The sequence below is a fragment of the Rattus norvegicus genome, chromosome 2 (genome assembly GCF_021556685.1).
Source record: "Rattus norvegicus strain SHRSP/BbbUtx chromosome 2, alternate assembly SHRSP_T2T, whole genome shotgun sequence".
NCBI lineage: Eukaryota > Metazoa > Chordata > Mammalia > Rodentia > Muridae > Rattus > Rattus norvegicus.
Window position 1 is genome coordinate 144,193,178 of NC_141535.1, and position 11,459 is coordinate 144,204,636.

Genomic DNA, 11,459 nt, shown 5'->3' on the forward strand with positions numbered 1-11,459 from the left:
TTGGAGTCAGCCCTTCTCGATTTTTAAGAGGATATGGCTTCTGGGAACCAATACCCACAATGTCACTTGGCACTGAGGGAACTGTGGAATTTGATTTTTTAGTAGAAGAATGCCTTTTGGAAATTACAGTAAAATTCTGCTTATGATATTAGACACCACATTTGGTCTGTAGTTTGCTGACTTATGATTACATTATCTTATGTTTGCTGCTGCTGCTGCTGTTGTTTGGCATCCTGTATATTTTGCTGCTGAGATATTTTGGGCTACTCTAGCCCTAGTTTGGTTGATTGCTTGATCCATCCTTTTGTTTTGGAAATAGAAAACTTCTATGTTACTTTAAATTATTTTTTTGTGTACAATATTTGCACATACTAAAGATGGTATTCAGGAAAACATGGTGGGCATCTGGTTGACTCACTCATTGGATGCCCAGGGTCAGGCCCGTGAGTCACTAAGCGTGATTTCTGCTATTTCACTTGACTTCTGTTAGTCTATTTCTGGGGGGAAACTGGGAACGATGATGCCTTTAAGATATTTGTGGGTATTGATTATTATGGAATAATGGCCTATAATTTTAGACATAGTCTAAGACCACTGGGAACGCCACCGTAGGGACGTGGAGGTACTGAATTTAACTGCAGTGTGACATTTTTGGAAGGTCCTATCTGAGGATAGACTTCCCCCAAAGTGGTTTGGGAGAGGATCTAAGGAGCTGCTCATGTTTCGGGAGGCAGGGCAACTCCATGATGGAGACTATGTGGTGGCACAGTGGCCTTAACGTTTGTTTTCATTTAGACAAACACACATGGTCCCGTTTTGTGGTTGGTTCACTGAGCAATTATTTTTATGGCTGCTAATTCGACTCTATATTTATTAAGCACTCCTGTGAGCCAGGTCTCTGTTGGGTGGAGAGCCAGGACACTAGGTAAAAGCCTGCCTAAGTAGCTGTCAAAGAGTACCTAACTACTTGGCAGGGTTCATCAAGGTCACAGGCATTAGAATATAGACCAGGGAGTGGGTGGCAGAAGAGGTCCAATACTCCTGTGGGTGGGGCAGAGAGAAACTGCACAGAATGTTTTTGAAAGACTGGAAGGTCTCCAAGGCCAATGGAATGCTTGCTACAGGCTAGTGAGGCAGTCCAGATGTTTGAGTGGCTTGGGAAGAAAGGTCAAGTGTGGGCGGACAGGACCATGGAGAGCAGCACATCAGACTCAGGGCAGGAAGTCGCGCTCCAGAAACCTTGTGCGGTTTGGGAGTGAGAGCAGTAGGTGGGACTTTAAGAAGTCCGATTCAGACAGTTTTAGAACGTTGGGAATGGGTGCTAGGGAATGAGCCCAGGGCCTGCGGAATGCTCCTTACAACCGAGCTTCTGTCCTACTAAGAGCGCTCTGGTGGTGTAAGCACTCTTAGGTCCTGAAATTCAATTGGCCCTCTGATTAGGGAAGTAACCCATGTAAATAAAGGGACAGCTTTGTTTCTCTTTCCAGAGATCGTTGAGTGCAGTCAAGCTGTGGGGAGAGACTTGGAGGGTGTGTGTGGGGTATGTTTAGTCAAGACCACCTGCCTCTGGATGGGTTCTATGACGGCTACATTTCCCCAATTACGCTGTGAGCTATATTTAAACAGTATTCCTTTTTAGATCTTCCCAGCTTCCTTTAAAAAGTTTTAGGGACTCTCCTTCCACAAAGAGCAGGGCCTTGTTTCCCCAGATGTCACTTTCTTGTCCTTCTGACCAGGGATCATCTAGCTCTTCCGCAATCTCATTTCCCAGTGTCTTCCCAGGATCTGGGACTTGAGATTGGGCAAGCTACATGACTGAGATGATCAAGCCTTCATCCCTTGATGGGTAAATTGAAAACTATCAGCCAGTACCTTTCTACTTAGCTGATTGTTTCGGCTGGTTGTTCAGCTACTTTGTTTTGGAAAATGGATACTGTGTTTTATTTCATTTTGTAGATCTGTATAATTCTGTTTAGAAAACACTGATAATTTCTATAATCTATAAAATAATGTCTCGAGAGCTTCAGATAAGCCCTCATGTGTTTAAAGACACTCTGTTGTCATGTGCCGTTTCCTTTTCATTACTCCGAGTACTTTGAGAAAGGCCAGACCTCGATTTCTGTACAATTCAAAGTTGGTGCTGGTGTGCAGAGCACTGTAGACCTCTCCTCATTGTTGAGCTTCCTTGTCATTTTTATGAGACACAGATGCACTCTTGCAGCCATTTCCTGGTCCTTTGGCTCTTCCAGCCTTCTGCCCTGTTCCTTGAGCTATAAGTACAAGGGCTGGGTTATGGATGTATCCTTCAGGGAATTGGACACCCCATAATCACTGTCCTCTTTTCGGACAGTTGTGGTTTTCTGCAACGATGTCTGTTGCAAAGAGAAGTCTCTTTAATGAGGGGTGAAAACCACACTTATTTGTGGGTATAGGCACGGGGAATTAGGACGCAGTTAATAATCCTGCTGGTTTAGTAAGGTGGTGGAAATAGCTTCTTCTCTAGGAGCCGTGACCTCACTGACTCAGGTAGTTAGCTAGTTTTCCAGTAGCAGGGAAGATTTCTCCCCTATTGATCAGGCCTTGAGTCCAGTCAGAGAACTATTGGTTACCACCACACGTTCCCCCCACTGAAAAGACAGGCATGCACAGCAGGAGAAAACATGATTGATGTTTGCTGAGGAGGGCTTCACTTTTTGTAAGCTGGGGTCCCTCTGAGGAGGGTGTGGCTTATGTTTAACAATACCCTCTGCTAGCTTCAACTAACCCATTTAAATGGTCTCACTGCATTTGGCAGGACACAAGAGAATCAGTTAACGCAGAAACCTGATAGAATGATGTTGTACTAATGCCCAAATATATCCGAAATGCAGCCCCAAGGCAGGAAGAAAAGACTATTGGGACTACAGACCCTAACTGAAACTATAATTCACTTGTGATACAAAGAGCATCTCTTTCTTTGTTACTGTAAAGACAGCCCAAAGATGACAGAGTTAGGCTTTCAAATCCAAAGAGTTAAAGCCATCAGGGTAATGAATCTGGGCTTAACATTAGAACTAAAGACAAGATGTAGACCAAGAACAGAAAGTAAATGAGTTGATAAGCCAATAAGCAGAGAAGAATCGACTCCAAAACTGCTTGCTAGACACAGAGAACTGGCCGTGGATTTCTACCCTGGAGATCTTTCTTGTCGCCCTTAGGATACACGGGGAGAAGGAGAACAAAGGGAGTCAGTCATTCTGGAGCTGGGGCTTGTCCTCTGGTCAGATGATCAGCTCATTTCTGAGACTTGTGTCTATGCTCTGTCTATGTGTCTTTTCACTGCCACTCCCTGGATTATTTCTTCACTCATGCCCGGGATGCCCGGGCTCAGGCACTTCCTGAAATTCAGAGTTTAGTTTCTGCTGATTTCCAAGGCAGAGGGAATGTAACTCAGAACAAACATTCCATTAACAGTGTGGACATGCTATTAATGACATGCAATGGAGACTTCTTATAATATAGAGTTTCAATGTGTCCGTATAACACAGAATATCCAAGTGTTTCTGTTGATTCCTCCTGTTCCCTGTCATAAGAAGGGAGGTCCCAGGGAGGGGAGGGGGTCAGAAGACTTGAGAGATAGCTATACCAGAAACTGTCTTGGAGCTTGGACTCCTGAGTAGGAAGCAGTACTCAGTTGGGGGTTAGCCATCACCTGATATCACCTGGTTGGACTATTTGCAACCCAAAGCCTTGGCTATTAAATGGAAGAGATGCTCATTACAGAAAAAGTTGGTAATGCATTAAAGCGGGTGGAAACCAAAAGAGAAACCCACCCACAGCTCTCCTGAAGCCAATGCTAACATATGCAGATGTTTTCTCCCCATCATCTTTCTCCTTATTTTATATGTGCTTTACATCTTGCCCTTCCCTGCTTAGCATGACCTTATAAATACTCTCATATAGTTTATTAATCTTTATGTCAAGTACAAGTACCAAATTTATTTCATAGTACTTTGCATTCAATTAGAGAATTCAGTCAACAAATATTCAATTCTGTGCTTCAGACTCTGAGGATACAACAGGGAAGTAGATGGACGAAGCCCTTCACTTCTTTTTTTTTATATATCTGTATATATATATTTATATTTATATAAAAAGACCAATAATAGCAGTGTGTTATGCATCAACAGCAGCAACAGCTTTTCCAGGTTCTGCAGTCATCTGAACAAAACTGTAGAGACATCCAGCACACTCCATTAAAAAAAAAAAAAAAGTAAAAAAACAAAACCCGAAAAAACAGCACAGTTCTGTTACTCTTGTGGTACCTGGCACCATTTTTTTTTTAAATTAGCTTCTCAATCATCATCTGGAAAGAAAACATTCTGAGCAACATCATTAAAAACAGCTCTGATAAAGCACGGTCACTACTACGTATCATAAAGCAGGTACAAGCTATTTTACATCCACAGAGGTATGATACAGTACTGTCCTACATCTATAATACTAGAGGATACAATTTAAAAGGCATTATTTGAGACTTGATTCTACTTTTCCAGCAGAGGGCCCAAAGGATGGTGTGACACAGCTTTGTAAAGAAGCATACTCTAGACAGGATTTCCTTTCACTAGTGGCACACTTCTAAGGATTCATTCTCTCCATGAATGTCAGCTAAAACCGTTATTAAAAAAATGAAATATCCCTAGAACAAAACCGTATAACCACCGGATTCACATGAAGATGACCTAGTGGAGACAAGCTGGACCTCACCTTACCAACAAGCTATCAAATCTGTTATGTTTAAACAGTGAGACCTCCAAGGAAGGAGATGCCAAGTAGTGCTTCAAAGCTTCGGACCACAATCGAACACAGCATCCTTTTCAACAGAAGCAGAAGCTCATCTGAATATGCTCATGGATGCTGACATCAACATTTAATCATCTCCTCACTCATCCAGGAAGAGGGGGAGATCAGTTACTACTGTACTTTATTGTGTTCAACCAGATCACCATGTTACAAAAATAGCAAGCTGCCATAATAAAAAATAAGGCTCCTCTATCCAGCACCAGATAGCATCATTTTACTTTCAAGCCTAGAAATTGCACACTTGTATATAAACCAATCGAAGATGAGGATTGAGAGTCATCTTGGTGGATTTTTCCTTTGATGAATATGAAGTGTCCTTCCTTATCTTTTTTGATGACTTTTAATTGAAAATTGATTTTATTTGATATTAGAATGGCTACTCCAGCTTGCTTCTTCTGACCATTTGCTTGGAAAGTTGTTTTCCAGCCTTTCACTCTGAGGTAGTGTCTGTCTTTGTCTCTGAGGTGTGTTTCCTGTAGGCAGCAGAATGCAGGGTCCTCATTGCGTATCCAGTTTGTTAATCTATGTCCTTTTATTGGGGAGTTGAGGCCATTGATGTTGAGAGATATTAAGGAATAGTGATTATTGCTTCCTGTTATATTCATATTTGGATGTGAGGTTATGTTTGTGTGCTTTCATTCTCTTTGTTTTGTTGCCAAGACGATTAGTTTCTTGCTTCTTCTAGGGTATAGCTTGCCTCCTTATGTTGGGCTTTACCCTTTATTATCCTTTGTAGTGCTGGATTTGTAGAAAGATATTGTGTAAATTTGGTTTTGTCATGGAATATCTTGATTTCTCCATCTATGTTAATTGAGAGTTTTGCAGGATACAGTAACCTGGGCTGGCATTTGTGTTCTCTTAGGGTCTGTATGACATCTGTCCAGGATCTTCTGGCCTTCATAGTTTCTGGCGAAAAGTCTGGTGTGATTCTGATAGGTCTGCCTTTATATGTTACTTGACCTTTTTCCCTTACTGCTTTTAATATTCTTTCTTTATTTTGTGCGTTTGGTGTTTTGACAATTATGTGACGAGAGGTGTTTCTTTTCTGGTCCAATCTATTTGGAGTTCTGTAGGCTTCTTGTATGCCTATGGGTATCTCTTTTTTTAGGTTAGGGAAGTTTTCTTCTATGATTTTGTTGAAGATATTTACTGGTCCTTTGAGCTGGGAGTCTTCACTCTCTTCTATACCTATTATCCTTAGGTTTGATCTTCTCATTGAGTCCTGGATTTCCTGTATGTTTTGGACCAGTAGCTTTTTCCGCTTTACATTATCTTTGACAGTTGAGTCAATGATTTCTATGGAATCTTCTGCTCCCGAGATTCTCTCTTCCATCTCTTGTATTCTGTTGGTGAAGCTTGTATCTACAGCTCCTTGTCTTTTCTTTTGATTTTCTATGTCCAGGGTTGTTTCCATGTGTTCTTTCTTGATTGCTTCTATTTCCATTTTTAATTCCTTCAACTGTTTGATTGTGTTTTCCTGGAATTCTTTCAGGGATTTTTGCGATTCCTCTCTGTAGGCTTCTACTTGTTCTCTAAGGGAGTTCTTTATGTCTTTCTTGAAGTCCTCCAGCATCATGATCAAATATGATTTTGAAACTAGATCTTGCTTTTCTGGTGTGTTTGGATATTCCGTGTTTGCTTTGGTGGGAGAATTGGGCTCCGATGGTGCCATGTAGTCTTGGTTTCTGTTGCTTGGGTTCCTGCGCTTGCCTCTCGCCATCAGATTATCTCTAGTGTTACTTTGCTCTGCTATTTCTGACCGTGGCTAGACTGTCCTATAAGCCTGTGTGTCAGGAGTGCTGTAGACCTGTTTTCCTGTTTTCTTTCAGCCAGTTATGGGGACAGAGTGTTCTGCTTTCGGGCGTGTAGTTTTTCCTCTCTACAGGTCTTCAGCTGTTCCTGTGGGCCTGTGTCTTGAGTTCACCAGGCAGGTTTCTTGCAGGGGAAAAGTTGGTCCTACCTGTGGTTCCAAGGCTCAAGTTTGCTCGTGGGGTACTGCCTAAGTCCTCTCCGCGGCGGCAGCAACCGGGAAGATCTGTGCTGCTCTTTCCGGGAGCCTCCGTGCACCAGGGTTCCAGATGGCGTTTGGTGTTTTCCTCTGGCGTCTGGATGTGCACAGAGTGCAGTCTCTTCTGGTTTCCCAGGCGTGTCCGCCTCTCTGAAGGTTTAGCTCTCCCTCCCACGGGATTTGGGTGCAGAGAATTGTTTGTCCGGTCTGTTTCCTTCAGGTTCCAGCGGTGTCTCAGGCGCAGGGGTCCTGCCGCCCCTGGGCCCTCCCCTACAGGAACCCAGAGGCCTTATACAGTTGCCTCTTGGGCCAGGGATGTGGGCAGGGGTGGGCAGTGTTGGTGGTCTCCTCCGCTCTGCAGCCTCAGGAGTGCCCACCTGATCAGGCGGTGAGGTCTCTCTCCCACGGGGTTTGGGAGCAGAGAGCTGCTGCCAGCCCTTCACTTCTTGAATCCTGTATTCTGGAATGGAGTAAAGCAAAATATACTGTTATCTGCTCACAGAACATTATGAGAGCGTGGACTGTGCAACGAAACTTGATGAGTGAGCGGCTTCAGAGTCCTTGGCACCTATGCACCCACCTGAGATGGTAGGCGGCTCCCTGCTCCTTACCATATTCCTGGCTTGAAACATGTGCCACACTTCCCACATAAGGAAGCATGACTTGTGGTCATGTAGCCCAGAACAGAGTTCTCCACACTAATAAGGTACCTAGAGGCCCTGAGGTTTAACCAATAAGCTCCCCTTCCTGGACATTTCTCCCTGCAAAACTTATTTAATCTCTGGTCTGCCTGAGGAAGTTGTATGCACCCATCTTCTATGATGAACAATCAATAAATGGTTTGAAACACAGAGCTGTCTCTTCTATCAAAACTGCTGTGGGAAGCATGGTGAAGGCCTTCACCTACAGAGTCACAGCTTATGTCTCCTGCAGAAGGCCTCTCTGTGTTCCCAGACAACCACTGCTAAGCTAAGGACTTTCACTCCTGACTAAGCTGGAGTTCTCCATTCTCCCAGGCTGGGCTCATTGTCATCTTCAGCCTGTGGGGCCCCCAACTCTGTTCCCAACTACCTGCGACCTGGCAGTGCCTGGATGTCCAGGAGTTTGAGAGCCCCTGGCCATCACAGGGGTTCCTCATCACAGGCCTGGGGACTCCTGACCTTCTGTTCCCAACTCCTCCATGAAGTTTTCCAGCAGTGACTGGGTGTCGGGGAGTCAGGGAACCCCAGCTTTGGCCTCCCACATTCTAGGCTGCATTTTCTTACCCCCTTGAGTGGTATATCTGTGCTTCACTGGAGCCCAGCACCTAACAGCGTTGGCACAGGGTAAAAGCAATCCAAACACCCCGACCTTTCCACACCCTGTGGGATGTGGGCCCACAGAGCGCCATAAAATAGGGGCTTCAAGAACATTTTTTTTTCTCCCAGTACTAGAGGCTGAGAATCCATGATTGAGGGGTTTCAGGTAAGAGGCAATCCTGTCAGACCAGAGCCTAATAATGAAGATATCATTTAATACCAACCATTTCCTTAGGAGTAATAGAGTCACATTAGGAAGCAGGACTGTGTATAAAGAACCCTTAGCACAGTAAACATAAAATCTTCAATGTATGGTTTTGGTTGTCTCTGGACACACAGTGAGCAGACAACAGGATGGAGACCATTCATGCAGGTGTCTTGTTATACAACCTCCCTGTAATAAGAAACATAAGTAGTAGTTTGGTAAAGCAAAGAGGTTTAATAGCCGTAGGGAATGAGGACCTGAGAGTATTTATAGATGAGAGAAAAGTAGCAATGTGGTCACAAGCTCTTTCCCAGTGAACTCTGCCAAGTTTCTTGAAAATGAACAATTTAGTTAAGGACTGGTATCAGGGGACTGTTATGTTATGAGAAGACTTCAGGGCATAGCATCTATGATAGTGTAATATAAACAGGATTTTATTGTTTTCTGGGCATACCTTTTATTTTCACTCTTTTTATGTAAATGATTCAAATTTACTTTTTGGAGACAGAGCCTCACTTTGTAAGTGAAGCTGGTCTTGAACTCCCAACCCTCCCACCTCATTCTTCTGAGTGTCAGCATTTCAGATATGTATGTCATGGCAGCTTACTTCCCTTCTTTGTTCTAATTGTTGATAGTGCAACAGGCCCTGGCATTCAAAAGTAGCGTGCTGGAATTTTACAAGCTTGCGTTATACCGTAGGGTGAGTTTAATGATGAGGCTAAAACTGGACACAGCACAGTATGTGTGTTTCAGGAGTATGAGGGGTATAAACATCTTTACTGCCCCATTGTTGATGTGTATGTGTGAGTGGGTCAGTGGTGTGTATATATGTGTGAGTGGGTCAGTGGCGTGTATTTATATGTGAGTGGGTCAGTGGTGTGTATGTGTGAGTGGGTCAGTGGTGTGTATGTGTGAGTGGGTCAGTGGTGTGTATGTATGTGTGAGTGAGTCAGTGGTGTGTATGTATGTGTGAGTGAGTCAGTGGTGTGTATGTATGTGTGAGTGGGTCAGTGGTGTGTATGTATGTGTGAGTGGGTCAGTGGTGTGTATATATGTGTGAGTGGGTCAGTGGTGTGTATATATGTGTGAGTGGGTCAGTGATGTGTGTGTGTGTGTGTGTGTGTGAGTGGGTCAGTGATGTGTATGTATGTGTGAGTGGGTCAGTGATGTGTGTGTGTGTGTGTGTGTGAGTCAGTGATGTGTATGTATGTGTGAGTGAGTCAGTGGTGTGTATATATGTGTGAGTGGGTCAGTGGTGTGTATATATGTGTGAATGGGTCAGTGATGTGTGTGTGTGTGTGAATGGGTCAGTGAGAACTAGAACCATACATGGGCCACGCTCCTTAAGTCTCTTATCTAGTTCTGTGTTCAGGTCCTGTGGAGGTCTTGTCTTCTTGAAACCAGCCAGTCCATCTTAAATACCCGTCCTTATGTATGCCGCTCTCTCTGTGCCTTGCCCACCTAACACCTATTTGTCTTTTGTGATTTCCAGGATACATCCCCAAGACCATTTCTTGCTGTTATTCCTGTCAGAGAGCACAGATCATCTGTAGTGTCTGAGTGTTTATACGTTTGTCTTGCTGTGTTGTTTCTACGTTGTGGGTGCCACGAGGATAGGAAGTGAATATATCTCACTCTTTTGCCTACGTCAGTGGCCCTGGTAGTAGCTCATCAAATCAGATAGATCACAGCAAGATTAAGCAGTGTTTTTAGGTCAAACTTAGCATAACCCCATATTTCACAGCTGAATGAGCAGGACTCAGAGCCTGACAGTTCTTCTCATCCATGAACTAGCTGCAGCATAGGAACTAGAATTTAAGTTCCTTGGTTTCTATGGTCATGTCACCTTCACAAAATCATGTTCTGTGTGTCCTTGGACCACTTATGATCAACCCAGAAGATATTTTTTAAAAATGTAACTTACGTATGTAGAGATGTATATAATTTATGGGTCTATAACTTGACAAATTTTGTACATGTTAAGGCAAGTTCTAATGATACATAATGATTGTGTGCACGCACACACACATATGCCGGTAGTGTAAGCTGCCTCATTATTGATATCTATGATATATATCATATATATATATATATATATATACATGTGTGTGTGTGTGTGTGTGTGTGTGATATATATCAGTTCTTGTTTTTTGATGAAACACACACCTTCACAAGCAAAGCTATCCACATAGACTGCCATTCTGAGACTTCCACATAGGATGGCCCCATTCCCCTGGTTGGTAAGTGAAACTGTGCTCACCAGGTCAGAGCAGTTAACCTTTTATTTTGTCATTGTGGCTGTCTTGGCTGATGAGTCAGTGCACTGCCCCACAGTCCTAGAATCCCAGTCACCTTCCATGGCGGGGCACTGGTGGGACCAGCTCTCCCTTTTAAATAGGGTGTACTGCATCTGGAGCTACTTGTCACTCTAACCAGAGTTTCTAGGAGAGACAGCCCTAGAGGTTTCCAAGTGCTCTGGGCAAGCCCTTGGGCGGTCTGGTGCAAGGTTCACAAATGCCTCTCCCCCCTTTGGTACACTCCGTTGTGATAGAACTTTGTCCTCCCCGCCTCCCACTTTTCTGCTCTTTGGATCTGCCTTGGTGAAAGTGCATTAGCAAATGCCAAAGAGAAGCTGGACAGCACCCGTGCAAAGGGAGTCTTACCCATGAACAGCAGGTGCCAGAGGCTGGACTGATCCCTGTGGGGTTAGTCCATGTGGAGCAGAGGCAGACGATTGCAGCTGAGGGTCCTTCAACTGAACAGCGTGTCACCCAGCTGAGTGAAAAGGAGACAGATGTTCAGTGCACACCAGCTAGCCACGGGGATGAGCCAGCTAATCATCAGAACATCTGAGCTCAACTATGGAAAAATGGGAAAGTTTGTTATGTAGCAACAAACCTTAAGTCTGTGTCTATGTGTCTCCAGTGTCTCGAATTCTCTAGGTCTCTTTCCATTGTCTTTGTTTGTGTAGCCATATCTCTTTGCATACTTGATTATTTGTCTTATACACCAGATGTTACTGAAATAAAATTATGACTATTTCAGGGCACCATAATGAAGAAACAGAAGGGACACCTGAATGGAAATGGTTCTCCCTCTCCTTGTC